This window comes from Notechis scutatus, chromosome 5 (assembly GCF_049901735.1).
Source record: "Notechis scutatus isolate UNSWTSFEM ecotype Mainland chromosome 5, rNotScu1.2, whole genome shotgun sequence".
Classification (NCBI taxonomy): Eukaryota; Metazoa; Chordata; class Lepidosauria; order Squamata; family Elapidae; genus Notechis; species Notechis scutatus.
In genome coordinates, this window is record NC_142013.1 from 112,157,065 (window position 1) to 112,184,734 (window position 27,670).

The following is a 27,670-nucleotide window of genomic DNA, read 5'->3' on the forward strand; positions in this document are numbered from 1 at the left end:
GGACCCAGAAGAAGGGACTTTTCCGTGGTGGCTCCCTCTCTCTGGAACATCATCCCCCCCAGTGATTAGGATGCCCCCCTCACTAATATTCTTCCAGAAGGCACTGAAGATCTGGTTTTGCCAGCAGGCCTGGGGAATCCAGAGTGGGATGAAGTCCATCAAATGGCTTGTGTGAGGTGCTGTCTCCGGGACAGCGGTGTGGATGAGTGATTTTATTATATTAATGTCAGAAAACCTCAACTCCAACTAATAACTCTGAGACAGACATCTTCTCAAAGGTTCCTTTTATCAGGGTAGTAAACTGGCACATCTGGGAAATCCTGAATCTGAAAGTTCCGGGATTCCCTCCAATAAGTAAAATATTACAAATCCACGCCCTGCACCCATTATCGCATCACATGCCCCAATCACCATCCGTCCCAACTTGAGACGTCCCCTCAACCACTCCTCAGCCAGCTGCAGAAACAACATGACCTTTGTTAGGGATAACATTGTTTACCCTAACTGGTTTGGGTAAAAATAATAAATAAGTTATCATGGTTTGTTGGTTAAAGTGTGTGTAACTTTAACTACAAGAATGTAATTAAGGGTGTGGTTGTAAAAGCACCATAAAAGAAGCAAGTCAATTGCAGCTCTCTCTCTCTGGCTTAATGATCCCTAATTACTGGATGGATTGATGACTGCGTTTTTCCTTACTGGAACGGAGGAGAGAAAGGAGTGTTGATTTCTCAATGGAGAGAAGAGATAATACGGACTGATTTATTGTAAGTGAACTGACATTGGCTATTCAACACGGACTTTGAAAATTGAGTATACCCGACTGGACTGACTGAAATGATACATGACTAATGGACCGTTTATTTTGACTATGCTATAATTCCTAATGGAATAAACTATATTTTTGATAGCACAAGCATATCTGTTTTTTACTGCGTGTTAACTAAAATACAAACTTATCTCACACATTTACCTGTCTGCCTATCTGACTACGCTACACATTCTGTTTAGTTTGTTTTCCTTAACACTCGTTGGGGAATTCAGGCTTAACACCCTTGACTTAGAAAAAGAATGCTATTGTGTCTAACCACATACGCTCCAAGAAATTCCCCCCTCCCATTTTCCCAGGCGCAAGAATGTGTCAGTGTGGAAGCATCTGGTGCTAATATAGCTTCTAAAGGTGACAATTAATGTATTATGTGATTCTTCTTTTATTAGTCTTATTGTTTTTACATGAGCTTTTATATTCTGTAAGCGGCCTTGAGTCGTCATGTGCAAATAGGTGGCAATATAAATTCCCTAAGTAAAATAAACCTTGAGCCAGTCACGACTGTACTCCTGGCTGTGGGCAGAGTTATTCTGCAATACTGAATTCTAACCACTGCTTCACCACACGGTCAGTGGTGAGATTCAAAAACGTTTACTACCAGTTCTGTGGGCTTCTGTGGCTTGGTGGGCATGGTGTGGCTTGCTGGGCATGACTTGATGGCCGTGGCAGGGGAAGGATACTGCAAAATCCCCATTCCCTCCACATTCCTGGGGGAAGGTTACTGCAAAATCTCCATTTCCTCCCCACCCCAGTAACCTGCTTTCCAGCTCCATTCTCCTGTGTAGGGCAACAAAAGAAGACCCAGCCAGTCAGCAGAGAATAGATGGGAATGGGGCCAGTCAGAGCTGGTATTTGCCGGTTCTCCAAACTATTCAAAATGTCTGCTACTGGTTCTCCAGAACGGGTCAGAACCTGCTGAATGCCACCTCTGCAAATGGTGTATAAAATCATTTTCTGTGATTTAAAAGTAGAAGCAAGGCAAGCTTAAAAAAATAATAACAGGATAACCTCTTCTCTTCATTCTGTTCCCACAAACTGAGTGGTACTTATCTGGATTCTTCAGCACTGAAACAGCATAATTACTGTATATCTGATTCCAAAACGAAAGCACTTGTCAAGTTTTATCTATCAATAACTCTTCATTCTAAGGCAGGATATATTCAGAAAGTGGTGCCCCGATGATAGGAGCCCAGCCGTTTAATCTCGAAAGTTGTCATGTTTGGCAGCTTTGATTCATGAAGAAAAGGAAGTCAAAATGTTTCTTGTTATTTCTACTGCCTCGCCTTGTCGTCTTCTTCTTTTCTTCTTTCCTTTTTAACCAAATGCTGTCTGCACAAAATGCCAGACAGGTTCACGTGGCTTCTTATGGCTGGTTTGAAAACGTTTCTCAGAACAATTCGAACCCCGAGTAATTAAAATGGGGTTCAGGAAGATCGTATCAAATGGGGGGTGTTTTTAAGGGTGGATTGATTGAATGATTTTGGAAAGGTACTTCTGGAATTAGCAAATAACCTTTACACCGGTGAACTTATTTTTTTCCAAATCAGCCAATATTTTGGTTGTGCAAAGAATTTGTTGTGTAGAATAACTTTGTATAGTGCAAACTAAAGAATCCCCATCATATTCTGATTATCAAAACAAGATTTAAGTTCGTGGACAGCACTCTACAGAGGGCTCATTAAATATCCTCATGAAACCAGAACAAGCTATAAGGCCTGGCCTTGAATCCTGCACCCTTTTAGCAGTTTTATTAATGTTTTTGATGAAGGACATATCAAATTTGCAGGTGATTCAAAATCAGATGGGATTGCCAATCCTTGTTGTGGCCCACCAGCTGCCAGCGGAGGTGGGGGCAGAAACGGGCGATGAGGAGGTTGGGAAGGAATTTGGGCCAGTGCTGGCATCTGGGGAAGGCTCTGATGGATGCTCTATGTTGGATGCAGAGATAGAGCCAGGGCCATCCGACATTTCCCAGCCACCAGAGAGGCAGCTGCCTTTGGAGGCTAAGGGGAGTGGGGAGAAAGAACAACTGGGGCCTGTTCCAGATGCGCGTATGCGCAGAGCTGTTAGGAGAGGGGAACAATGGAGGACAAGGAGTCAACTCAGGAAGCAAAGCACATGTGGATGTTGAATGGCTCCTCCCTGGCTGGGAGAATAAATAGAAGGAAAAGGGAATGGTTGTCGTAGGAGACACCAGTTTGTCTTTCTGAAGATTTTGCTCATTGTGTTAGAACTTAATTTGCAGCCTTTCGGCTGGGAGCTCACAATTATTGCAAGGAACTTTTTCATGACAAGAAGTCTGCTTTTTGCTTCTGCTAAGGTTGGCTCAGATAAGATGTCACCTTATTTCTGCTGCTGCCGGATCTGTATTTCTGCTTGTATGCTAGCCGATGGTGTTGAGAGTCGCTGCAGGATGGATTCTGTAGCAACTGTGGGGCTGGAAATGGCTCTTTTCGTGTATTGATGTGGTGCATATTGTTAGAGGGGGTTGGGGCACATATAGGTGGTAAGTAAGCCTTAGGTTAAACATGGTGCATGTGGCACCAGGTGGGGATCGGTTAGTGAGGGTCGGAATAGGGTAGGGATGTAGACATGTTATAGGGTTAATAGCATTTATGGATAATGGTTAGGCGTGGCCAGAACTGCGTAAAGGCCTGGGTGTGGTGGGGTGTGTCTCATGATAATGGGAATAAAAGGAAAGGAAGCCAACTCAAACCCAGTGCTAACCTTGCCTGCCTTTTAGCCATTCTTGTCAGAGAAAAGTATTTGTTGTTTGCTGAGCTGATGTATAACCCACCATTGCACGAAAAAGGAGCTAGAGTTTGTATTCATTTCAGGACAAATCTTCAAAACTCAAGGATCGGCTGAGAAATCCTCTATTATAGGGTTTCTCAACTTCCGCAACTTTAAGAAGTGTGGACTACAACTCCAAGAATTCCCCAGCCCACCATAGTGGTGAGTTAATTTCTGGGAGTTGTAGTCCATACCTCTTAAAGTTGTGGAGGTTGACAAATATTGCCGCAGAAGACCAGACTAATATTGGAAACGATCCTAAGAGGTTTATAAAGAGAAGTGACTAGAAAAACCCGCAGAAATGAAATTTGTCAACGACAGAGGAGCATCCTTACAAAAAAAAAAAGAATAAAACTCACAGGCATAGGTTAGAGAGCAGGAGGCCATGAGTTCTAGTCCCACTTTAGAAACAGAAGTTGGCTGGAGTCCCTCTCTTTGTTGTTGCAGTGAAAGTAGGAGAAGGAAGGAATATTAAATATGTTTGATGCCTTGGGTTGTTTGTAATAAAAATAATAAAGGTAGGATACAAATGGGATGTGGTGGCTCGGTGGCTAAGACACCGATCTTGTCAATCAGAAAAGTCGGCAGTTTTGCAGTTCGAATCCCTAGCACCGCATAACAGAGTGAGTTCCTGTTGCTTGTCCTAGCTTTTGCCAACCTAGCAGTTCTTTTTTTTTTTAAATCCTCAGAGTATTAGTATTTCCTAATTATTAATTATTAACACATTCTGATGCTAAGGAGTTCTACTCCCCCTCCCCACCTGAAAAGAAATCTGTTCCAAATGCAAAACACAAGCAGAGGAGAGGAGTTTCACTTTCACTTTCAGAGCACCAAGCAGCTTTAGTACAGAACAGTTGAGCTAAGCCACGCCCAGGCTCCTTGCTGTCCCCTTCTTGCTCACACAGCAAACACTCTTTCAGTTTCCATGTTTCAGTTTCCAAACAGCCCTCTCATACACTGACAGGATGCTATCCAGATGAATATAGATGGATGCTGGTAGGCAGAGGCAGAATTCCCGCCCCCCTCATTTTCCTCCCCAGAAAGTAAGCCCGATCACATAATTTCATAGCGAAGCACTGGTATAGAGCTAGCAGTAGAATATGTCTCTAAATACAACCTTTTCTGTATTCCTTCACTGTTCCCTCTTTGAATTGATTGGGCCTTTGCGATTTATTCTCTACCTGTGCTTTAAAAAGTCTTCCTTCTCATCCTTCCTTAGAGCAAGAAAAACGTAAAGAATTAGAAGCCGAAACATTATTAGAACAAGTCATTTTTCAGATTAAGTAGAAACGGCTTCTGATCCTTCCTGCTGAAATATATATATATATATATTTTCTGCTGCAACTATCCTTTCTCGGCTGCAATATATCCCAGTGTTGTCACATTTGGTCATAAAAGTGATTCAAAGAAGAGATGGAAGACCTCTGGTTTGCTGGAAGAACAAGAGGGTTTGCCAGGAAATTTTCAGACAGGTTGGGTCAATGTGTAGATCAAAGAGCAGCTCAGTTCCAGCTTGGCAAATCAGTTTAATCTTTCCATGAAGCTTAAAAACTCATTAAACTTAAAACTCATTAAAGTTCAACCAAGACATAGGTAGCCCTCGACTTACGGCAGTTCATTTAGTCACTGTTCAAAATTACAACGGCAATGAAAAAAAGCGAGATCGTAAAGCGGGGCAAAACTCAATTTATAACTGTCTCACTTAAGCAACAGAAAATGTTGGGCTCAGCTGTGATTGTACGTTGAGGACTACCTATATGTTCTGACCCAGGCTTCATCAAACTTAATAAAACACAAGCTGAATTTAAAAGTAAAACCTATTTTAATGCAATGCTGGGAATTACTTGCATTCCCAGCCAAAACTCATTATACACGGTTCCTCCAGGTAAGAACACGCTTTTCAGTACTGTAGAATGCTTGCCGAGAAACGTAAGTCCGATTAAGGCTAGCATAAACCAACCCAAAAACCCAGAAAAAAAAAACCCACCAGAGTACAGAGCTTCACGAAGGACTCAGAGATGACTGAACTGCTTTGCTTCCTGCAAAGCTCTTCGTCATTGAGGGCTGACTTTTGTCCCTGATGGGAGGGGCAATCACCTCCCAGCCTTATTCCTGAGTTTCGCCCCTTTTGTCTCAGCTGCTCTCGCCTTCCAGCAGCCCTGGGAACAGGCTCCCCGGGGTCCTCTGCTTCACTGCTGCCAGACTCCGAAGGCTCCAAAGGCAGCACCCCACTCTCAGATGGTCCTGGCCCCATCTTTGCATTGGATGGAGGACCCTCGTCCGAGTCCTCTCCAGACTCCCTGACCGGTCCCTGTTCTTCCCCACTGTCCGATTCCTCTGCCGTCTGCACAGGCTGCCGGCGAACCACAACACTATACTTATATAGTCGCTCAAAAGTGAGAAACTGAGAAAGCACCTCTTCCTTCCCTTCTCCTTACCACTTTGAAAGCATCCTGTCCTATTGTAATTGTTTTTATTGTTTTATTGTTCTATTGTTTTTAATGTGAAAAACTGAATAAAATTTGTTAAAAAAAAAAAAGAAGAAGTGAGAAGAGAGAGAGAGGGGTATGTGTGTGGATAATAGCAATAAAAGTTATCTGATACAGTATGCGTTTCTGCAATTATCCCTAGCCTCTGTGAGCTCTCTCAGTGCTTCCCATTCTGAATAACAGAAATGGTGAGGACAGCTGAGAAGATTATAGGAAGCTCGCTTCCTTTTATTCAGGATGATGCTTATAAGCGCTATGTGCTTAGAGCTGGAAGCATTGTTAGAGACCCCACACACCCACAGCCTGTTTCTGTTGCTACCCTCCGGGAGGAGGTTTCAAAGTGTTTTTAGCAGGACTACCAGATTCTGTAACAGCTTTGTTCCCCAGGCCATGCCTTTGGAAAACACACAAGGTTCATTTTTTCTCGCCATGGACATGTATACATCCAACCTAGGCTGTGTTGTTTCCCTGTGTCATATAATATATGCAAGGTATAGGCATAATTTTATATTTATTTATTGCCTACGTGCTTATGCAGTGTATATTGGAGGCGGTGACTCTTTGAGGGCTGTATGCCACGAAATTTCATTTCAATGCATGCCAAATGGTGTACACTCAAAGGGGCAATAAAGTTATTCTAAGTCTACAGGCAACAGACAGTGGCGACAAACACCATTCATAGTAGTGGCAGGATGAGGCTGGTTCCCCAGCTCACCTCCAAGCAGAGGGCTAAGTAAGACTCCGCTTAAGAAATCCTGTGTCATTTTCCCTTGTGTTCTTCTAATCCCACCGCACCTATTTTCAAGAATGTATTTCAAAGAATCAAGGATAAAACAGAGCGGGGGTCTTATCAGAAACGAAGTGAATTATAGCAGCCTTCTTCCCCTTTCCACAATAGAGTTGTGAAAAGGGGAAAGCTGCATTTCTCGGAGAGATTTACGACGAGCTACCACTTGAGGGGAAAAAAAAAAAAGCAGAGAGTTTCGTGAGGAAAAAATGGTTAATAGGCCTGACCTTTTCCTGAGTCCAGGTGAAAAATGCCAATGAGAGAATAAAATCAGGCTTGCTGTCTGCAGACTTGAGTTTTTTTCTGGAACCCTGGGCAGAAGAATAGAAAAGTAAGCTCTTGGGGAATAAAGATAAGCATTTAAACAGCCCAGAGTTTTGAGGTGTTGGAGGAAGATTTAAAACAATTGCCTGGAGCTTTGGATCATTATTATTTTTTTCAATTCCACATCCCAGCCTTCTTATTTCAAATGGCTCCATTTCCTTCAGCCATTGTGTGTAAACGGGTTAGAGGTTTAATCTGGAAATCTTTTTTTAAAAAAACAGTTTTATTAATTAAGTTATTAATTTATTAATTATTAATTTTAACAACAAACAAAAACACATAAAACATAAAAACATCATCTTTCTTTCATGAGTTTACAGACAGTGTATCGGTTGGTTTACCACTTTTTTTGTGCATCCATTTCATAGTCTCCATTGTAGTTATATTACATAATAGCTCATATTATCAATCAACAATTAAATAGCCTGATATCATTATTAAACAATCATTTGACTATAATTTTATTAATTCATACTTTAATGAGATAACTATAATTTACTTAATTAATTTTATAGCAAATCATAAAGTCATACCAAGTCTATCTTAATAAAATTTTATAAGGATAGTATCAAAGAAAAAAATATATATATTCATTGTTTCCTAAAATTCTAAATATTCTATTATTATATTTTATTATCTAGCCATCCTGATTTTGCATGTTTAATACGGGGTAGTCTTCAACATACTAACACAATTAAGGTTGACTCAACCTTCCATCCTTCTGAGGTCAGTAAAATGAGGACGTAGGTTGTTGGGGGGCAAGAGGCTGACCCTGTAAACCACTTAGAGAGGGCTGTAAAGCATTGTAAAGTGGTATATAAGTCTAAGTGCTATTGCTCTTCCTTCCTTCCTTCCTTCCTTCCTTCCTTCCTTCCTTCCTTCCTTCCTTCCTTCCTTCCTTCCTCCCTCCCTCCCTCCCTTCCTTCCTTCAAATGCAGCATTGCATGCTGACTCTGCTCATAGTCAGGAGTTCAATACCAACCAGCTGAAGATTGATTCAACCTTCCATCCTTCCGAGGTTGGTAAAAATAAGGACCCAGATTGTGGGGGGCAAGAGGCTGACTTTGTAAACTGCTTAGAGAGGGCTGTAAAGCACTGTGAAGAGATATATAAGTCTAAGGGCTATTGCTATTAAGCACAACATTTCCGTTGCTAGGTGAGGGATTTTGTTCAGTGAGCGTTGCCCCATTTTACAGCCTTTCTTGCCACCATTGTTAAGCAAATCACAGCAGTTTGTTAAGTTAGTAATACAGTTGTTAATGAACCTGGCTTGTTGCAAAAGGGGATTCCAAGACACCGCAACTGTCATAAATATGAGTCAGCTGCCAACCATCTGAATTTTGATTGCATGACCTTGGGGATGCAGAAACCATTGTAAGCATAAAAAATGGTCATCACTCACTTTTTTTCAGTGTTGTTGTAATTTCAAATGGTCATCAAATGAAATCTTGTAAGTTGAGGATGACTGATAGTTGAGAATTTGTTCAAACTACAGATCATAGAAGACCCACGCAAAGCTGCTTTTCCAAAAAGGCAACTGGACTTTCTTGTTTTGTAATTTTTTCCCCTTTTGAAAATGTGTCTCTTCTCATCCCAGAAGCTTCATCAGTTCTGAAGACCACGGGAAATGCAAACTCATGGAGGCTTCAAATAAGGATTCTTCAGGGTTGCTGGAAGTGAAGGCAGTCGAATTTCATTTTTCATCAACCTGGACACTTGGAATACAAGAGTCCACTTCGGCTGCACAATGGTTTCCAGAGAAATTTTAAGGGATGAATTGACCTGCTTCAAAAGAGATTTGTTCACCAAATCCCCCAAAAAGTCTGCAGGAAAATTCCCCACCCCATTTTCCTACCGATCGATCGTTCTTTATTTGGGATCGCAGGATACCGTCTCCAGCTCCATTCTCAGGGGGAGAGAGAGAGGGGGGGAGAGACTTTTGGCTTCATGCAAGGAAAGCAGCAGAAGCAGCAGAAGTCTTTCTTTCTCTCCCCCAAACTCCGCCAGAAATGAGTTTTTGCTGGCACAGCCTCTTGGGGCAGGAGGATCCCAAAGACTCATTTCTGGCGGAGTTTGGGGGAGAGAAAGAAAGACTTTTGCTGCTTTCCTTGTGTGCAGCCAAAAGCAGAAGAAAGAAGCAGAAAGAAGCAGCCCAGTGGCCAGGCCAGGTGCGTGGGGTGAGTGGGGCAAGTTCCCCCCCCTCTGCCCTTTCCCCCCTCCTCTCACTACCTCGTGTTGTTTGCAATGCAAGAGATGCAAGCCTTGTGTTCCTGCAGGCTATGTGGGCGATGCAGCCTTGTGTTCCTGCACAGCTTGGATTAATTGCTTTGGGGGGTGACATTTCTCTGCGGACCACCAAAATTTGGTGACCACTGCCCTAGACCGTCCTATATTTCTGTGTTTTGCAGCCTGGCTGATTCGTGCAGCATAGCAAATTGCTGCGCCTCAGCTGTTTTACCCACCAGAGCTGCAGTAGAAGCATGCGCTCACCAAACCGGTTGTTACACCAGTTGAATCCCACCACTGGTTGGCTATATTCAGATACGGTGCCACTTTATTTAGAAGTAATGCCACCTATCTCCCCTACAAGTAACTCTGGCACAAATTAATTTCTGGTGTCCATATTTGCTATAGCCAGAGGGGTGTGCTAATGCCCTCCTCATATTTAAACCAGGAAGGTCTAAGATTGAGCATGAAGTCCGCTGTTAACTACTGATTAAATCCCAGCCTCTTGGCTAGTAGCAGTTGATGGTTTTCCATTAACTTGAAATAGTTGTAAAGTAGTGAGAAGGACAGGCAGAGCCTGGAGGTGGAGTCAAGAGAGGAATCAGCCTGGAGTCATTACATTGTCACAAATGGTCTAAGTTCAACTCCTCTTCAATTCTGTTAACTCTTATCTAGCATGAATTTAGTTGACTAGATTCTTGTGTATAGACATGAGTAATAAACTAGCTTAATTGCAAAAATCTGTAGATCATCCAGGTCATGGTTGTCCAGTCATCCAGGTCATGGTTGTCCCAAAGGTGCTTTTTCAGGAGGAAACTGGATATTCTTTGTTTTTTCTTTTCTTTTCTTTTGAAGACATTTTGCTTCTCATCCAAGAAGCTTCTTCAGCTCTGACTGGACGGTGGGGAAAGTCTGCAAGGAATATAAATCCTTTCATTTCCCATCAATCTGTCAGAGCTGAAGAAGCTTCTTGGATGAGAAGCAAAACATCTTCAAAAGAAGAAAAAAAAACAAGAAAGTCCAGTGGCCTCCTGAAAAAAAAGCCCCTTTGGGACATCTGCTTAATTGTGGATTGTGTGATCTTGATTTTTCGCGCCTGACAAAAGTTAGTTCCATATGGATTGTCAGGCGTGTCAATATGGTCCTTGAGGTAGGAACATCCAAAATGTATGTTTTCACAAAGATTAAATGAGCTGGAGTTCCAGGCATTTGCAAAAAAAAAAAAACTTTGCAAAAGATAAGTTGAACCTTGGTTTGCAAAGAATATTTAGCAGAGGTCAGTTCTATCTTCCTGCTTACATTTTAAGATTAAGAAAGGCTTCGTATTACGTATAGTATTTTGCCTTCAGCATTATTCCAGGAATAAAATTCAAAATGGCACCTGTTAAAAGTGTTTGCCAATACAGAACCAGGGTGGCATGAAAACAAAATAATTTCATTGCAAGAACTGTAGGGAGATTCATTAATTCCTATATCTTAGTCCTGCTTCAGGAATACCTTAGACAAACGTCGTGTTATCGTACTTTTTCTTTCTTTCTTTCTTTTCAGATTTCAAACTCTCTACCACCAGGGTTGTAGCATATATTGTGCCTCAGGAGTTGAAAATGAAACACCCACTGAGGCAATGTCTCCCGTAGTTGCAATCCTATTTTCTTGTCGACGCCTTGATGTTATTCATTTTTCCCCCTTTTTCTTTATTGTATTTTTAAGTAGGGGTTGTTGGGTTTTTTGTTTGTTTGCTTGCTTCTGGTTTCTGGCCACAATCCATTATGAATTGCAGATTGGCAGTTTGAGAAGGCTATTCTGTCTAGGCTGCAAAACTCCAGACAGTGGATGGCAGCTGAAATATTACAGGGCTGCCATCTGCTGACCATGCCAATGTTTGCAGCCTCTATCCAGCAGTTTTTGCTTTTTGTTTTTTTTTAAAAAACCTGTAGTTTCCTGTTTGCGTTGTTTCAATGTCCTCAGGTAGTACAGACAGAGAGAGAGGGGGGGGAAAAGAACAAATCTAGTGTATTTATTATTGAGAATATAAAATAGACTCTTATACTATTGACCTCACCCCTTTCCTAAGAGGTCTGTAGGGGGCGTGCATAAGCGCACCAACGTGCCTACCGTCCCTGTCCTATTGTTTCTTTTATATATTCTTTTATATTTTCCACGTATTCATAACTATGTTTTTACTATGTTTTTACTTATACCTATTATCCTGTAAGCAATTGACAAATAAAAATAAATAAATAAAATTCCCCTCTGTAACTCCTTATTCTAGAAAGTCCCTGTTGCAAATTCTCAGCTGTTTTTTTTTCCTGTCATTCTTAGAAAGCCTCACAGTTCCTCTTAAAACATCCATAATTCCATCTTTATCTCTCTCTGTCCCCTAGTAAAAGTTATGATTTCTTCAATATCCATTGCAAGATGTCTGTTGATTTGTCTAGCAGATCTGTGGGATTAACTAAAGTACTTCCCCCAACCTGTTATTCCTGCTATGTAAAGATTATGTGTAATTTCTAAGATGTCCCACATGTGCTTTTTCCAAAAGGCAGCTGGATTTTCTTGGCGTTTACTTTGAAAACACTTTGCTTCTCATCCAAGAAATTCCCTCACTTCAACTGAAGAACTAAAGAAGTTTCTTGGATGAAAAGTGAAACATTTTCTTATATGTATTTATTTTCCTATATGTATCCATTTCATGTATTCATAACTGTGTTTATACTTATACCTGTTATCTTATAATCACTTGACAAAATAAATAAAATAAATAAAAATAAATTTTCAAAGCGGGGTGGGGGGAAACCAAGGAAGTCCACTTGCCTTTTGGAAAAATGTACCTTTGGGACAATCATGATCTGGATGATGGAGAACCTCTATAGTTTTATAATTGTTATTTTTATTTAATAAATTTTAAGTTATTCCTGTATTCATTCCCTCATCCAGCCACTGTCCAATGGGTGAAATATTTTGGAGGACTATCGCTCATCATTAAACAACTAGTGGATTCATGACCAATACAATAATATTTATCTGTAAAATTGATTTAAAAATAAATAAATGAATAAAGTGTCAGAAATTTCAGATCTTCAAATATGATGTGAGAATGGTGTTCCCACCTGCAGTTGTATAAGATTTTGGGAACAGAATGTCAAAAACTCACTATCACTCAAGAGCACCTTGCAAAAATCTGAAATTTTAAAACAACAATCTTTATTTTTGCTATCTTTCATAGAAAACGCCTGGGATAGCTTTATGGATCACCAGAAATTCCACCAGACACAGCCGAGAACAATAGATGTAAAGTGATTTGTAAAATGGCATAAATCAATGCGTTGAATGATTGGTCAGATGTGAACATTTATTAAAAGGCTTCAGCTAACAGACTTGACTTTTAGAAAGGGCCAAATAATGTTATTTTTCCTGCGGTCAGATTTTAATCCAATCATCAAGCACAGAAAATCAATTGTGAATCCCATCATCTTTCTGCTGAGATATTCCAAGTATAATTTTTAAATCGGGGTTGTATTAAAAGCAACACCAATCATTTCACACATGTGCACCAAGAAGATACAGACCAGAATTTAAATGCTTCATATATCTTTTGTTTTTGTTTTTTAAAAAAAAAACTTCGCCCCTAAAATAATAAATTTAACTAGCGCAGCAGCCTTCCCAAAAATTAATGCCACAGATCTGAAGGTAGATGGTGCTTTGAGAAATTATTTCTCATGTTGGGCAATTATCATTAATGAAAGAAAATTTCCTTAAATCCTCATAAATCAGAGAGTGAATTGACTGGCCATGCATCCAAATTGCTGCATTATTCACACTGGAATTGCTCCAAAGATTAACTGTAAATTGCCCTCTAAATTGAATTTATAGTTCCATTTTTCATCGCTGCTCTGTTGTGACAGTTGAGAAGAATCTCCAAGAAAAATGACATAAATGGACCTAATTTCTTAGCCCCCCTGCCTTCAAGATGGGATTGAACAATCTATATTTACCTTTATGTCTTTAACAATCTGCTCTGGCAAGCATAAACATCTGTTAGAAAAGAAACTGTGTCTTATTTTATGCAGCTCTCAATGCAAAGAGAAATCCCCAAAACAAAAATGCAGAGCAGCTTGGAAAATTCAAAAGCATTGCAAAGAAATGACAACACTTAAAATACTGACCTAGATTTATTGTACCTGCAATGAATAGAGTAGAGTAGAGTAGAGTAGAGTAGAGTAGAGTAGAGTAGAGTAGAGTAGAGTAGAGTAGAGTAGGAATTAAAGAATAGAATAGGATTAAAGAATAGAGTAGAACAGGAATTAAAAAACAGGATAGAACAGGAATTAAAGAATAGAATGGAATGGAATGGAATGGAATGGAATGGAATGGAATAGAATAGAATAGAAGAGAAGAGAAGAGAAGAGAAGAGAAGAGAAGAGAAGAGAAGAGAAGAGAAGAGAAGATCTGGAAGGGACCTTGGAGGTCTTCTAGTCCAAACCCATGCTCAGGCAGTAAACCCGACACCACTTTAGACAAACGGTTGTCCAATCTCTTCTTAAAAACTTCCAGTGTTGGAGCATCCACAACTTCTGGAGGCAAGTCATATAGCTTGACCCCTTGACCCCCTTCTCCCTGTGGCAGCCCCTCAAATATTGGAAGACCACCATCATGTCTCCCCTGGTCCTTCTCTTCCCTAGACTAGCCAATCCCAGTTCCTGCAAACCGTTCATTGTATGTTTTAGCCTCCAGTCCCCTAATCATCCTGTTTGCTCTTCTCTGTACTTTTTCTAGAGTCTCAACATCTTTTTTTATAATGCGGTGAACAAAACTGGATGCAGTACTCTAGGTGTGGTCTTACTAAGGCTTTACAGAGTGGTATTAGTACTTCCCTTGATCTTGATTGTACCCCTCTGTTAATACAATTTAGGATTGCATTAGCTTTTTTGGCAGCGGCTGCATTTAGCTGGTTGTCCACTAAGACTCCAAGATCCCTCTCACAGTTACTGCAATTGAGCCTGGTTTCACCCAGTCTATATGTGTACCTCTGGTTTTTCTTGCCTAAGTGTAGGACTTTACTTTTCTCTACATTGAATTTCATTTTGTTAGATATGGCCCAGTGTTCTAGTCTGTCAAGATCCCTCTGGATCTTGAGTCTATCTTCTTGAGTGTTAGCTATTCCTGCCAGCTTAGTATCATCTGCAAATTTGGTAAGTTCCCCTTCTATTCCCTCATCTAAGTCATTAATGAAGATATTGAAGAGTACTGGGCCTAAGATGGAACCTTGTGGCACCCCATGGCTTACTTCCCTCCACGTAGACTTAAACCCATTAAGGACTACTGGTTGAGTATGGTTTGCCAGCCAGTTGCGAGTCCATCTAGTGGTGGTGCTATCTATTCCACTTTTTTCTAGCTTGCTAAGAAGTAGGTTGTGGTCTACTTTGTCGAATGCCTTGCTGAAATATAAATATATTACGTTCACAGTATTTTTATGGTCTACAAATTTAGTCACTGTGTTGAAGAATGAAATGAGATTGGTTTGGCATGATCCTTGGACAAGTCATGGCCTAACTCTAATCCTGTCCCAATTGTACACAACGCACTTTTATAAAAGCTATAAATCGGCAAGATGAGGAGATGGGAACAGGCTGTTTTGTAGAGAAAAAAGCAACTGAATGTCAAAAGCTTTTAAAAAGGCAGCTGATCCAGGAGGCCCCCTCTGATGTTCAATGAAGCAGCCATTCCAGGCACTTTGCAGAACACTTCTGAGAAAAAGTATCTCCTCTCTCCTAATAATTGGTTGGCACTCAGATCTTGGTAGAAGACCAAAAGGAAGATTTGAGGCAACTATCAAATTCTGCCTTTTAGACATACTCAGGTATGAATTGCAAAAAGACTGAATTCTAAAGGAATTTAAGAGGAAAAGGAGCTATATCTAGCTACTCTGATTTCTAGTTAGCTAACTAGCTAGTGTTGTGGTTCGCTGGCAGCTTGTGCAGATGGCAGCGGAATCGGACAGTGGGGAAGCATGGGGACCAGTCTGGGAGTCTGGAGATGACTCGGATGAGGGTCCTGCATCCAATGCAAAGATGGATCCAGGACCATCTGGGAGTGGTGTGCTGACTCCAGAGCCTTTAGAATCTGGCAGCAGCGGACTTCCGGTTTGAAGGGCTTCGGCAACAGACAGAAATCTGCGATCGTGCGCGGTTTCTGTTTGGGCTCGCTGCTGGAGCGCCCCGAGCTGGCTGGTTTCAGGGCTAAGCCACCCCGTAGAGGTGGTGAAGAGGGGGGAGACCACCAGCAGGGTTGAGGAGAGCCACATCTCTCCTCCTCAGCTGGCCATTACTCCCTTTCCCGAAGGCGGTTGGAGCGGTGGTTAGAAATGGCCACCACAAAGGAGAACTCGACCGGAAAAGAATGTGCAGGAGGAAGATAAGAAGTGAAAGTTTTGGCTGACCGGGTTAAATTGTAAAAGCAACAACTAAGGTACCCTGGAATTTAAATTTACAAAAAATAATATCGCTCCCAAAGAAGAGTCGGAAGCAGCGAAGGAAAGTGAAAAGGGAAAGGTTTGGCTTTGTTTTTCTTCTCTCTCCTTCCATATACTGACAATAAAGAGACTTAAATAAGAAATTGGAAAAATCCGCTTTGACATCAATAGGCAATTAAGCTGAAAATAAAACAAAATGCCAAAAGGAATAATAAAGATTTCTGGACATTAAAATTTTTCTTTTTCATAAACAGGAAGGGAGAGAAAAAGAATAAGGGCAGGATCTGGAAGAGGGAGGAGACTGCCTGGAATTAAAAAGAATCTACAGTAAAACTTCAACAAGACTTCTAAAAGATACATTTTAACTGAAACTTTGCAACTAATTAGTAAGCGGGGATGGGCCTTGTTCTTCCTCTGCCCTTCCCCAGCCTCCTCCACAACCTCTGGAGCCACACCTCCACTCCCTGTCGGCTGTTCCTCCCCTCCCTCAGAGTCCGACTCTTCAATCCAGGTGTCTGCATGACACCTGGATTGAACATGCAGTAAAGGTAGTCCTCAACTTACAATAATTCAATTAGTGACTGTTAGGGATAACATTGTTTTACCCTAACTGTTTTGGGTAAAGATAATAAAATGATGAATCATGGTTTGTCAGATAAAGTGTATGTGACTTTAAGCTAAAGGAATGTACTTAAGGGTGCAGCTGTAAAAGTACTATATAAGCAGCAAGGCACTCTCTGGCTTACTGATCCCTAATTACTGGCTGGCTTATTGAAGACTGCATTCTTGCTGGATTGGGGGGAGGAGAAGAAGTGTTGGATTACTTTGAAGATATTTCTCAACGGAGAGAAGATAAGTTTTGGACAGATTTATTATATGTGTACTGACACTGGCTATTCGACACGGACTTTGCAATTAGAGTATCCTCGACAAGACTTGACTGAATTTGGTATATGACTAATGGACTGTTTATAATGACTATGCTATAATTCTTAAATGGAATAAACAATAATTTTGATAGCACAAGCGTATCTGTATTTTTACTGCGTGTTAACGAGAAGGCTTATCTCACACATTTACCTGTCTTCCTATCTGACTTCGCTGCACATTCTGTTTAGTTTGTTTTCCTTAACACCCGTTGGGGAATCCAGGCTTAACAGTGACCATTCAAAGTTACAAAGGCACCAAGGACTGTGACTCATGGCTGTTTTTACACATGACCTGTACAGCATCCCCATGGTCATGTGGTCAAAATTCACAGGTTTGGCAACTGGCATGTACTTATGTCGGTTGCAGTGTCCTGGAGTTATGTGATTCCCCTTTTGCATCTTTCTGAGAAGCAAAGGGAAAGGGAAACCCAGATTCACTTAATGACCATGTAAGTAACTTAACAACTGCAGTGATTCACTTAGTAACTGTGGCAAGAAAGGTTGTAAAACGGAGTTGTAAAATTCGTTTAACAACTATCTCGCTTAGCAACAGAAAATTTTGGCTCAATTGTGGTTATAAGTCAAGGTCTACCTGTGCATCTCATTCAATGGACTCTTTAGACTTTCATTTCATAAGAACAATTACCCACATCCTCTCCAAATATATTTGCAATGGGGAAATAATATCCTAAATGTGCTTTTTTTTTTCCAAAAGGAAAACTGGGCTTTCACTGATTTTTTTTTTCCTTGAAGAGGTTTAGCTTCTTATCCAAGAAGCTTCTTCAGTTCTGTGTGAATAATCGGACCATTCAGTCAAAAATGAATAAGCTTCTAGGAAGAGAAGTGAAACGTCTTCAAGGGAAAAAAAATCAAAGCAAGTCCAATTGCCTTTTCCAAAAAAAAAAAAAAGCACTTTTGGGACAACCATGACCTGGATAACCAAGAATCTCCATAAATAATATATAAATAATATCATTGATCCTTCAGCAAGAATTTTTTCTCCTTCCCTGTTTTTCTCTCCCCCTCTCTGTGTTTTCCCCCCTCCTAATTTCTTCATTTATCACCCTAAATCTGTCAGTGCAAATCCCTTAACCTTTCTCAGCAGCAGAGATAGCAATTCTAAACTGGGGGAAAATGAACTTCAGTGGGATTATGACCCAGAGTGGTTTCCTATAATTGAAATGAATGTTTACTTAGAGCAAGAGTTTGCAGCCGGGACAGTGATAATGAATCTCTGGAACATATTATACATCACTCATACATTTCTGGAACAGGTACCTTGCTCTACTCCTCAGAATGGAAAACAAATATATTCATCACTTTTTCAAGCTTTGCCGTTTAACAATCGGTTCCCTCTGTCTTCCCTTCAGACCGAAGAATTTCAATCTTCCTCCAGTGCACACCAAAAGGACATATTGACGTGTGCGCCGCCAGTGCAAAGTAAGACATACTGCAATAATTAGCAAAATTATTCCTAGCATGGCATAAGCAATTATAGGATTAATAACTACCCGACCAGAGAGCATTTGGAAACGCAGCTTAGACAGGTCATCAATACAAACAACAGCAGAGTGGAGACTTTTCGAGAGCCCACATTTGACGTTGACAAAACATGGATGTGATCGTTTTGCTTAAAGACGGAAGGCACCCATTTAAAAATTCATCATCTGAAAGAGTTCGCCTTTATTTAAAAAAAACAAAAACCCAAAAAACCGAAAAGGCCCAGTTGAAGCCGCTGCCTTTGATTGTCACACTAATGTACCATGTAACTTGTATTTAATTTTGTATTCTGATCAGAAGGAACAGCTCGTAGTGACTTCCTAATTAGTTTTCTGCCCGCAGCAAAGTTTTCCCTTCTATGCTCGGCTTTCGCCTTCAACTCATGTAATAGTTGCACTGAAACACTGATGATTTGGGATGTATGAAGATGCAGAGCTCAAAGCACTTTTTTTTTTAAAATGGAAAAACAGGAGACTGCCAATTACATCAGTTTTTCATCAACATGTTCTCAAGCCAAAGCAACAGTGGCTCCCATTTACTGGTCAATGTATTTTAAAGAAGAGTATGTTCACCAACAAGATGGATGGACACAGATACAGTAGGGATGAGGTCACTGATGGAAAAGCTGAAAGAACAAGTTAGGGGTACATCATCGTGGAGAATGGAATGGAATGGAGTAGGGTATGGTCGGGTAGAGTAGGGTAGGGTAGGGTAGAGTAGGGTAGGGTAGGGTAGGGTAGGGTAGAGTAGAGTAGAATAGAATAGAATAGAATAGAATAGAATAGAATAGAATAGAATAGAATAGAATAGAATAGAATATAGTTGGAAGGGACCTTGGAGGTCTTCTAGTCCAACCCACTGCTTAGGCAGGAAACCCTATATCATTTCAGAGAAATGGTTGTCCAATCGCTTCTTTAAAACTTCCAGTGTTAGAGCATTCACAACTCCTGCAGGTGAGTTGTTCCACTAATTAATTGTTCCAACTGTCAGGAAGTTTCTTCTTAGTTCTAAGTCACTTTTCTCCTTGAGAAGATCTATCTCTGTAGTCATTAAGAGTTAACAATGATTTGATGGCCTATAATGATCAACAATCCATACTTTAAATGAACTGCATTGTTTTATTTCTTTGACTCGGAGACAGGTAGATATTAAGGAAGACACCATATAGAATAATAATCATAAAGTATGAAAATCTAAAAAATGGAAAATGGAAAGATGATGGTATAAACCGATTATCCTAGTGGTTCCCAGCACACTGGATGAAATACCTAACAAAATGGAACGGCACTTAGAAAATCTGTGCATTGCAGATTTTCAATTACAGAAGTCGTGGTGGCGCAGGGGTTAGAATGCAGTATTGCAGGCTGACTCTGCCCACTGCCAAGAGTTCAATCCTGACTGGCTCAAGGTTGACTCAGCCTTCCATCCTTCAGAAAGTACCCAGATTGTTGGGGGCAATATGCGAACTCTGTAAACTACTTAGAGAGGGTTGTAAAGCACTGTGAAGTAGTATATAAATCTAAATGTTGTTGATATTCCTACAGAAACCACATTTTTCTGATAGATAAAGGGAAAATGGTTTATTTGTATGAACCTCAGAAGTTAATTGTTTCCATTTTCCTTTCAAGTTCTTTGTGTGTGGCACAAAAACTCATTTCCATTCTCTAGGAATAGCTGTCCTCTTGCTTCGTGAAGCAATTTTAATGTTGTCCATGTAAGAGAGAGAGTTGTTATATTTTCAAAGACTGTGACTTAAAGCACAGCATGTTTCCACATTAGTAAGAAAAAGGGGGGGGGAGATATGACAAAGCACACATTTATTTCGAAGAATTGAGGATATTTTTTTTCACCTTTACTCTCCGTATCACACAGCTTTTACTCTCAGAAAATTCCCAGATCCCTGTAAAAAAAAAAAAAAAAAAAATGGGTACCCCTACTCTCAGGAATACCAGCATTTATATTTGAAATAATAACAATACTATTTTGAACTTATTAGACCTGAATATTCTGACTCTCCAAAAAAAAAAAAAAAATCTTACTCAGAACTGTATCATGGGTGTCAAACTTGCAGCATCACATTGCCATCGTGTTACATTTCGTGGTGTTTTTCCCATTCATGGAGCTGGGGTGAACATGGCCTGCCCATGACACATCTGGGCTGTGGGCTGTCAGTTTGACACCCCTGGCCCAGGGGTGGACTGCTACCGGTTCACCCCGGTTCGAGGGAACCGGTAGCTAACCAGTAGCTAATATAATGGCTGGTTCAGCAAACCAGCAAATCCCACCCCCTGGCTGGCTCCACCCACCCACCCCTCCCTGGAGTCCCCATGAGGCCTGTTTTGCATCTCAGGTAAGTACAGGGCCCACACGGAGGCTCAGGGAGGGTGAAAAATGGGCCTCTCAGAGGCTCTCTAGAGGTTTTGCGCTCCTGGAGGCTCCTGGAAAGCCTCCAGAGCCTGGGGAGGGCAAAAAACTTCCTCCTGGAAGTTCAGGAAGGCTGGAAATGGGCTGATTCCAGCCTTCAGAGGGACTCCAGAGCCCAGGGAGTCCATTTTCTCCCTCCTGGAGGTTCGAGGAACGCCTCCAGAGCCCAGGGAGGGCAAAAACATCCCCCCCGCCCCCAGCCATGGTGCAGGAGGCTGACTAAGCCACACCCATCATGGCCACGCCCACCCAGTAACTGGGTAGAGAACCAGTTGCTAAAATTTTTGAAGGCCACCCCTGCCCTGGCCTATATACTCAGATCGGTTATCTTTCATTTAGAAGTTTGAAAATCCCTTCAGTGACTTTGAGTCATAGGTTATGACAGCGCATCCCTCTCTCTTTTGTACAGTTTCATTTTCTTTCAGGCTCATGAAATTAGAATCAGAAGATAATGCGTCGTTATTGTCATTTTTTTTCCACCCTCCGCACGACTTCCAGATTGTTCAGAGTAATTAAAAATCATGAAAAATTAATTGAAATGCGCTGATTGTTGATGAGTTTTCTGACAGTAATATTAATGCAGTTATTTTGCTGGTGAAAATCCATGAGCCGAAATAACTTGTTAATATTAATTCACTGAAGAGAACACAAAAGCACTTTACAGAAGAAAAAAAAATGCCCTGAGATGGGTCTTTCAAATGCAAAAGAGAATCAGAAATCATTTTGCCTGGAGAAGGACCACTAAAACTGCCGCTAATGTCTAGATAAAACTGACCCTGTCTTCACAACTCAAAGGAGAGAACCAACCTAGAACTAAGGAGAGATTTTCTGACATTGAGAACAATCAACCAGTGGAACAGCTTGCCATCAGAAGTTGTGGGTGCTCCAACACTGAAGGTTTTCAAGAAGAGATTGGACAACCATTCGTCCTGAATGTTATAGACTAGAGCAGTGGTCGACAACAGTGGGCCAGGGACCATCGGTGGTCTGCAAGAAAATTTTGGTGGTCCACAGAGAAATGTCACCCCCAAAGCACCTCCCAAAGCAATCCAGGCTGCATAGGAACACAAGGCTGCACCACCCACATAGCCCATGGGAATCCAAGGCTTGCATCACTTGCATTGGGAACAACATGAGGTGGTGAGGGAAGGGGGGAAAGGTGGAGGGGGAAACTTGTCCCACGTGCCTCACCTGGCCACCGGCCTGCTTCTTTCCACTTCTTTCTTCTTCTGCTTTTGGCTGCATGCAAGGAAAGTAGCAAAAGTCTTTCTTTCTTTCCCCCAAACTCCACCAGAAATGAGTCTTTGGGACCCTTCAAGGCCTCCTTCTCCAAGAGGCTGCACTGGCATGACAAGTCTCACAAAGACTCATTTCTGGCGGAGTTTGGGGGAGAGAAAGAAAGACTTCTGCTGCTTCTGCTGCTTTCCTTGCATGAAGCCAAAAGTCTCTCTCTCTCCCTCCCTGAAAATGGGGCTGGAGATGGTATCCTGCGATCCCAAATAAAGAATGATCGATCAGTAGGAAAATGCAGTGGGGAATTTTCCTGCAGACGTTTTTGGGGATTTTCCCAGGGTCTCTGGTCCGCAGGATTTAAAATGATGAGTTTGGTGGTCCCTGAGGTCCAAAAGGTTGGCAACCCCTGTTATAGAAAACCTGGACAGCATTATTTTCCTGCAGGAAACATTACCCTACTTTCATTTCCTTTGTGTTCTTTAGACATACGTTTTTCTTGACTCTATTTTGAACCCTCTCACTGATTTATTTATTCGTTATTATTCATATTAGTTCTGCTGTGTCAGGTTGGCCTTTCCTTCAGGAAACCAAGATATACTGTACATGATCTGCTCCCAATGCAGCACACTTATTCTGGTGCAGATTGAAAGCTGTAACATTTCATTTTTAAAATTTGCCAGACTTTTGATTAATCTGATAATTTCCCTCCCCTCGAAGATATATTTCATTGCAATTGGGTTTTGTGTACAATATTTTGTTTCCAAGTGAGTGTCATATGTCAAACTCATGTGACTAGTCAAGAACTATATACTGTATATTCTCTGGAAGGGTAGGGAAATGACCTGAACAGGTGAAATACCACCTCCCTTAAAATTTAGTAATGTGCCTATTCCACGAAAGGAAATTTTGATTCCCACAATGAACAAATAACTGCAAAAATTGATGGAGTCAGCAGATAAATTGACTGCTTTGATCAAAGAAAATAACATAAATATTTTTGTCTCTACTTAGAAACCGCTTCTGGACTTTGTGCTTGGGGCAAAAAAAAATAATGAAAGTTTGATTTTGGGTTTTACTGATTAGATAGATTTGTTGTTATAAAATTACTGGTTTATACTATTATGGAGAAGTAAACTTTATATGATACATTTTAATACAAATAAAAAATTCCATATCTGTCTGAATAGTGTGTTGTTTGGGCACAGTCAGTTTTAAGACACAAGATTAATCATAATAGTAATCATAATAGACATATCAGTATTAATCACCAAATAGTAATACAATTAATTTGTCCATCTTATAAATTTTTCAATACATTTTTTTTCCTTATCTTTTTGGTCTTTTTAGGTTCTGCTTTGTTGTGTTAGTTAACCATTGATAAAACAAGTAAAAAAAAGTATTTTCTTTTATTTTAAGTGTTCATCTATCCATCTTAATACATTTTAGGAATTTTTAATAACACTTTCATCTCTTCATTTTCCCACTGTTGTGCAAACACAATTCTTGCTGCTGTTAACACATGTAAAATTAAATATGTGTTCCCTTTATTTTACTGTTCTGGTAATATAACCAACAAAAATATTTCTGGTTTCAGATCTATGTGTTGCTTCATCATTTTTTCTAACCAAGTATGTATTTTAGTCCAGTATAAACTAGCCATTTCTATAACAACAAATCTATCTTTTCTGGAAAAAAAACCAAATCCAGGTTTCATTTTTCCCCCACCTCAAGCACAAAGTCCAGAAACGATTTTCCAAGTAGAAACAAAAGTACTTATATTCTTTTCTTCGTTCAAAACAGTCAATTTAACCCTCTGTGATAACTCCACCAACTTTTGCAGCCCTTTCTCAACATCATGGGAAATTGAAATATCCTTCCATTTTTGCGCCTAAAGTCAGAGGTGGGATTCAGCTGGTTCAAACTAGTTCACACAAACCGATAGTCCTGGCAATTAGTTGGTCCTGCCCACTCACCCCCGCCCTAGTCTGTCTTTTATTTCCATGTTTTGCAGCCCAGCCAATTCACGCGAAACTGTGGGTTGCCGTGCCTCAACTCAGTGGGGCTGCAGCAGAAGGTAAATTTTAGAACCAAAAATGTGCAGTTTTCAAATGCTGAGCAGGCTCACTAAACCGATTGTTACATCGGTTGAATCCAACCCCTGCCTAAAGTAGCCTTGCCACCATCAACATACAAAACATCAAAGTTCCAATTTTCCCACCAAGTCTTTTCCCATTAAATCCAGAAGAAACCTTTCTGTGTAACTGGGAGAGGGATCTTGGAATCTTAGTGGAAAACCAGCTAAATAGGAGCCAGCCGTGTGCTGCAGCAGCCAAAAAAAGCTAATGCAATCCTAAATTGCATTAACAGAGAGATACAATCAAGATCAAGGGAGGTACTGATACCACTCTATAAAGCCTTAGTAAGACCACACCTAGAGTCCTGCAACCAGTTTTGTTCACCACATTATAAAAAAGATGTTGAGACTCTAGAAAAAGTGCAGAGAAGAGCAACCAGGACTATTAGGGGACTGGAGACTAAAACATATGAAGAATGGTTTCAGGAATTGGGCATGGCTAGTCTAGTGAAGAGAAGGACCAGGGGAGACATGATGGCAGTCTTCCAATATCTGAGGAGCTGCCATAGAGAGGAGGGGGTCAAGCTATTTTCCAAAGCACTTGAAGGCCAGACAAGGGATAATGGATGGAAACTGAACAAGGAGAGATTTAACCTGGAAATAAGGAGAAACTTTCTGACAGTGAGAACAATCAACCAATGGAACAGCTTGCCCTTGCAAGTTGTGGCAGCTCCATCACTGGAGGCTTTCAAGAAGAGATTGGACTGCCATTTGTCAGAAATGGTCTAGGGTCTCAAGCTTGGGCAGGGGGTTGGATTAGATGACTATAAGGTCCCTTCCAACTCTGATTATCTGTTATCTTTCTGGTTTTATCTTTATATTCACTTTAAGAATTTTCTGTATTAGAATATGAATATAGAAACTGATAGATGATGCATTTGACCTCTCTCTCTGGCTTAGGCTGGTCATCTCCTACAATGATAACCCCAAGAAGCAACACAGAAGAAAGACGTAATTCTGACTACAGAAAGTTAATCCCTTGTAGTCAATGGGTCTTGAGATAATGAACAATCACAGTTCATTCCCTCTTCAAACAGAAGTACATTTTTACAAAAAAGCCAATTGAAGCTAAATTATACAATATTAAGAGGATGGTTTCAGGATGATATAGTGTTCCTGTACTCTCCAAAAGATCTCACACTGCTGATGGGAATCAAGTCTCTTTTATACAGACAAAAATGACAATGTCACCTTAGAGAAGCCGTAACTATGAGAAATGTGTATCATAAAAATTACATCGAAGAATCTGTTTCCATCCTTCCCTACCAATTTCTGTTGAGAGAACTAGTCTGTTCTCTCCAACTTTCCCTCTCTGGGTCTTTAAAAAAAAAAAATCCAGAAACTGTTTAGATTTAAATCAAGGTGTCAAATCAGAGAAAAATGACTAAGCGTTTTCTTGTAGTTGGTGTATCAGCCACCTAGCTTAACATTTCAATTTATTTTATTTTTAGTACTTTCATTTTTAATGATGGCAGTTTTATTATGAATCTTTCTACCATGGAATTTCAGTGGCATAGGATTGTCATGCCCCAGCATATAACTTTTATATACTGTTGTTGCTCTCTAGCTCCATCTAGTAGCTGGAGGGACAAATATGCTCCAACATATGATCTTTATATACTGTTGTTGCTCTCTAGCCCCATCTAGTGGCTGGAGAGACACATACCAAGTATATTGTTTGAAGCTAACCCATCATTACCCATCAGCCCTCACTCTCAAAACGAGTACACACTGGGAAGGCAGACTCCATTTTCCTTTAGCATTTGGAGAAGGCAGAAGCACAAAGAAGAATCCATCTTAATCTGTGGCAGATGGTCATCCAAGGATAAACCCATCTGCCACACAAAGCATTGCTGGTGAGATTTAAATTGCTTGTATTTAATTGTTATGTTCAGCAGTAACTCCATATTTCCTATTTTGTATTTGGTTCTCATTATATGTATACCTATTTTCCCCAGTTGCACCATATCCTGTTCTTTCAATAAAGCATTCAGATCTACATGCACGGCTTGTTCTATTGGAGGATAGGTGGGTTTAGCTGCATGTCGAGCTGCACACATGTAGTGAGGACAGAGCAAGGATATTTTTCAACTCAGTATGCCTTCCACTTGCGAGGGGAAATTCCAAATGTTTCTCCCTTTCCACTATGTGCTTATAGTGAAAATCAGAGGGGAACAGATCAATAGATTTAGCTGTTTAGATGTCATTGCAGTTCCCAAAATTTCTAGCTGTCAAACATTAGCAAGATGAAACCATAAAGGCAAATTATTGGTCTTAAATGTTGGCATGTCAAACTTTTTAAAGGCAGATGTGCTATTAGATTTAGCCACTTATTCACTAGAGTGTAGAAAGTAGAATAACAGAATTGGAAGGGACCTTGGAGGTCTTCTAGACCAACCCCTTGGTTGAGCAGGAAACCCTATACCGTTTCAGACAGACGGCTGTCCAGTCTCTTCTTGAAAGCCTCCAGTGATGGATCATTTCTGAAGGCAAATCATTCTACTGATTAATTGTTCAGACTATCAGGAAATTTCTCCTTATTTCTAAGTTGTTCCTCTCCTTGATTAATTTCCATCTGTTGCTTCTTGTTCTGCCTTTGAAGGGCTTTGGATAATAAGTTGACCCCTTCATCATTGTGGCAGCCCCTCAAATACTGGAAGACTGCTATCATGTCATCCCTAGTCCTTCTTTTCACTAGACTAGACACGCCCAATTCCTGCAACCGTTCATCGTATGTTTTAGCCTCCACTCCCCTAACCATTTTTGTTGTCTTCTCTGTACTCTTTCCAGAATCTCAACATATTTTTTTTTCCTATCATGACGACCAAAACTGGATGCAGTATTCTAAGTGTGATGTTACTAAGGGTTTGTCAAGCCGTACTAACACTTCACACGATCTCGATTCTATCCTTCTATTAATGCAGCCTAGGATTGCATTGACTTTTACAAAGCCATCATCGTGCCATATGTAGAAGGAACAAAGGAAAGGGGAAAGGAAAGATCCGAGCTCTTAAAAATTCATCCGGAGTTGGGGTTTTTTTTTTTTTTCTTCTTTACTTCAGTGGGATGTAAATTTTGCCCAAAGATGTAATGAGGTTTTGCTGGATTTTCGTAACTAATAAAGCCTATGGCGGTTATGTTGAATTAATTTGGAAGTTGCAGGATGATAAAAAGGACGCGCGAGCAGAAGGTTCTGCAGATGGGCCATTTTTGGAGAAAGAATGGAACATTATAGCTCTTTAGCTGTAGGGAGCAGCGGAGGATTCTAATAATTGCTAAGTGACAGTGTTTCTGCAGGCTGATTGCAACATTCTAATACATTGAACAAAATGTTTTTTTTAAAGCAGTCACCTAATTTTCCATTACTATTATTTTATTATTATTATTATTATTATTATTATTATTATTATTATTATTATTATTATTATTATTATTATTATTATTATTATTTTAAAAAAGAAGAAGCTGTGAACTATCTACATGGGGGTCTTCAGATGTCTCCGTGCTCCTTTCTTTTTGCTTTCAATCACTCC